Source organism: Bactrocera latifrons, unplaced genomic scaffold (assembly GCF_001853355.1).
Source record: "Bactrocera latifrons isolate USDA-ARS-PBARC rearing strain unplaced genomic scaffold, ASM185335v1 scaffold_305, whole genome shotgun sequence".
NCBI lineage: Eukaryota > Metazoa > Arthropoda > Insecta > Diptera > Tephritidae > Bactrocera > Bactrocera latifrons.
In genome coordinates, this window is record NW_017536686.1 from 1 (window position 1) to 4,716 (window position 4,716).

Consider the following 4,716-nt stretch of genomic DNA (forward strand, 5'->3'; position numbering starts at 1 on the left):
TGAAAACAAAAAAAAAAAAATCATAATATAATGAAACTAGTCAAAAAATAAAGATAAAATAAAAAACATTAAGGTGCAAATAATTTATGGAGGAGCTGAGGTCGGGAAAAGAAAGGAGAGGGCCGTTGTTAAATTTTTAAGCGTTAACAACGGTTTATCTGGATAATCTTATAAAACTATGAACTCTATAGCAAAGTTATATGGCAATGTTTTAGGCAATGAAACGATCTAAAACTTTTGTAGGAGACATTCATAAAAACATTTTGGACATAACCTCAAAATGTATCTGAGAAATTCAAATAATCCAGTTTTTTTAACAATTTTTTTTTTCTTTCGTGAATTTTGGTGTACTTTCTTATATACAATTATTAGGTTGTCAAATATCTCCTTTTTTGTCTGTTGAATTTTGCGGCTATGTACGAGTATAAGGCGCTACAGACATCTTTGAAAGGTCTGGACATAACCTAAACGACGCTATGCATGATTAGTTTGAATATTGCGTTCAACAGTTATAGACGTGTAAACATTTCCTTCGTTAAAGTCAAATCCACTAGAGACGTTTCGTGAGATTGACGGTGATTCGATCTGCGGAGGAATGGTTTCGACGATTCAGAGCGGGTGAAAACGACACCATGGATAAGCCATCCGGTGGAAGACCTATGACGACAAATCAAGGAAAACATCGAGTTAGACCGGCATGTGGCATCTCGTGACATCGCCCAAAAGATGGGAGTTAGTCACCAAACCATTTTAAAACATCTGCAGAAGGCTGGATACACAAAAAAGCTTGATGTTTAGGTGGCGCATGATTTGACGCAAAAAACCTTCTGAACCGAACAACGACTGCGATATGCTGCTGAAATGGAACGAACTCTACCTATTTTTGAAGCGGATGGTGACTGGCGACGAAAAATGGATCACTTACGATAATATCAAGCGAAAGCGGTCGTGGTGGAAGACCGGTGAATTGTCCCAAACAATGGCCAAGCCGAGATTGATGGCCAGGAAGCCTTCGCTGTGCGTTTGGTGGGATTGGAAGGGAATTATCCACTATGAGCTGCTATCATATGGCCAGACGCTTAATTCTACCACCTATTGCGAACAACTGGACCGCTTGATGTAGTAACACTACAGTAACACTTTTTATAAAGCACTGAATAAAGAGCAAAAAATAGGAAGGGAGATATTTGACAATTTAATACACTTTTTTTTTTAGTTAAAAAAATTTTCTATTTTTTATATTAACCTAATATCGGTACCAGCCAAGCTACGTACCCGTCTCTGTGCAGAAAAACGCACATCAACAAACAAAAGTAAGGTTAGATGTCAAGAAGCTACAATAACAACAGACAGCCGACCCTTTTCTACTCGACTTCCACTCCTGATCTCTGATAGCACTCGTGTGCCGTGTCGGCGGCGAGTAACAGAAGGTTTCAAGACCAGATCATACTCTTGTAGAACCCCCAGTGAAAGTCCGAACTGAGTCCCAGAGCATACCAAAATTATGGAGAGAACACTTCTCCACCCTGCTGAATGGCAGTAATGGCGTAAGACCAGAACATGGCGGATCCGATTCCTCAATCGACTTACTACGAACTGAGTACACTTGGAAACGCCAATTGACGCCAAACAGTAAAAAGGAAGAATGATTGGCGCGCTGTTGTAATTTCAGCTTTAACCGCGTAAGCGGTGTCTACGCCTATAAAGAAAAGGATTCTTGAAATAATTTCATCGATCATCGCCGGTGACAATTCGATACAAAACTGTTTTTCCTTCGTGTCTCTGAAGCAAAATTTCACAAGTAATTTTCGGTTTTCTAGTTGTCTTTCATTCAATCTTTTCCTTGGCTTGCAAACGGTCTGAAGTTGTTTTGTTGTCCAACATTTAACATGGCTGCCATTTGCTGTTGACACAAAATGTCATCTGTATACAATACTGCTTGCAGTTCGGCATCTTCAAATGTTTTTAGTGGTCTTCCGCGTTCCCCATTTCTCACATCAAAATCATTATATTCAAACCGTTGAAACCATCTTTGGCATGTTGCTTCTGATAGTGCATGATCACCATACGTCGCGACAAATATTCGTTACGGCTCCGCAGCAATTACAAAAAATTAAAGCTTTTCGCAAATTATCACTTTTCGGTACAAAATTTTGGCATTTAAAACAATGCAAAGTAAGATGTTGCTTCTTCAACGATTCTAAGGTTATATAGTTATATTATTATGAGGCAGTTTGACAGATGTCATGTCAACGAAGCACAAAAAACATTAAGGCTCGTTCACAACAAATGTTCACWTCTCACTTTAAACCGTTACACCTGCAGCCAACCTCTCAAACTTTGCCTCATTCCTCCGTGAAGTAAGTAATTTCTTCATTAAATATGGTGAACTTTTTGAGCATCAAACTGAATATGCTGTAACACCAGATGCTAAGTTTCTCTATACTCTCTTTCTCCCTCTCTTCTCACATATCCATTTCGTTTAGTTTGCTTTAGCTTATAGGTTTCATTCCGCTCAGTAATACTAATAAGGCCACGAAAGGATCAAGCGCATACAATTTATTGGGGACAGGTAAATATAAGAGTGCAGTTTAATTAAATGAAAAATATGAAAACGAAATAAAGTTCAAAAGCATTTTACACAACTACAAGCATGCTGAGGCATGAGTAACTGCATTTGCAACGTTTAATTTTAAATCTCACTCCACAATCTGTGCGCCATAGTAAATCTCAATTCAACCACAAAATGTTTTACAAATGAAATGCATTTTTTTATAACCTCAACACGAATGGAAATATGAAATCACATGCACACACATACATACGTACATATGTGTGAGAGTAAAACTGCATTGTGAGTCTGTGTGGTGCATACCGTGTAGCGGTTCGGTGTACTTTGACCCAGTTTCGTTCATTTTAAATCTTTTGCCTTTGTGCACTTCACTTTTTCCGCCACTCTTTTCCGTCCGAAACCTAGCTAACTGTTAGCACCGCGCGTGCCGCGGTGTTTGCGGGAGTGGGTGTTGCAACAAACCGCCAAAGCCACAAAAGGTGCGAAAGGAATATCAACTTTCGGAATATACTAATACATGTGTGTCGGTAGGTGTGTTTGTGCGGAGCTACAAAACTTTTATTGCTATATTTGTGTCGAAATGATTGCGCTACATTTGGAAGAAGCGCATTATTCAGGGAATGCTGCCCCTGCACAATTCGCAAAACAACAACAAGACTTGTTGGAATCAAAAGTAACAAAAAATAAGAAAAAACGAAACTTCGGCTGCACTGAAGCTGAAATACCCTTAACAAAGAAGAAATTTGTACGCAAGCACTAGATTTGGATCGTTCAGTTTGTATGACAACTATATGCCAAAGTAGTCCAATTTAAACATTTTTTTACGGAGAATATAGCGTTGTCTCCGATAATAATTCATGCGAAATTTTATGAAGATATCTCGCCAATTAAAAAAGTTTCCTATACAAGGCCTTGATTTTGACTGATCACTTCATATGACAGCTACATGCAATAGCGGTCCGATCCAAACAACTTATTTGGAAACTATACCGTTACTTTGAACAATAATCCACATCAAATCTCTTGAAGATATCTCAATAAACGAAAAAGTTTTTCATATAAAGTTTGATTTTGAACGGTCAGTTTGTATGGCAGCTATATGCTATAGTAATCCGATTTCAAAAATTYCTTCAAATATTGCAYCATTGTTATAGAGAATAATCTACGCCAAATTTCGTGTACATATMTTGTTAAATATAAAAGTTTTCCATACAAGGACTTGATTTTGATTGACAGCTGCCTACTACAGTGGTTCCATATCGGTGGTTCCAACATATGGGCAGCTTCTTGAAGCAAAAAAGTTATGCGCAAAATTTCAGTTCGATATCACAAAAACTAGTTTGTTTCCTTCGTTGTCTTACTAATTTCGTGGCAAGCTTAATATACTCTGTTCAGGGTATAAAAATAACAATAATTTTCAGCACAATTATTGCTTGCAACCGATGTGATTTACCCCGCTGCATATAATGAAATTATGGCACAACCATTTGCTTGCATTTTTACACGATTTCGCTCCATTTAATTGCAAACTGTAAAATGGCGTGTCTTCATTATGTCGCTGTAATTGAAAGCTTCTTTCATATTTATAGTTATAGTTTGAGTAACAAAACAGCATCATGTGCAGAAAGTTTTGTGATAAAATTTGCTGTAGAGCTTCAAAATCGAATATAGAAATATTTATAGATATATAGCCAAGGAAAGACACAAGAGTTTTTCACCGCACTTTATGGCTTGTTTCGGTACATTTTGGCTAGTGTTTCATAAAGAAAGAAAGTTGGCTCCAGGTTCGAACTAAAATGTTTAACCTTATTTCGATTTCCAAAAAGGATTATCGTTAAGAAAACATAGCAAAAATCAGGTGCCTCTCTGTGCGCTTGCTGTTTCACAAGTTCATAAATGAACAAGGCCTGCATTGCTTTAAATGATGTTAATAGCTAATAGTTGCAGAAAACTAAATAGTTATAAAAAGGTGGTGGAAGTCTTTCCAAGCTATATTTCTTCACTTTTAGTTATAGTTTCCCGAACCTTGCAACAATAACGTAATATATTATATAACGTATCCTATATGATTTTATATTTGGAAACTGCTATGCCTTTACTACTGCGATTTCCTGTGCCAAGTTAGGGTTTTATAACGTAATTTA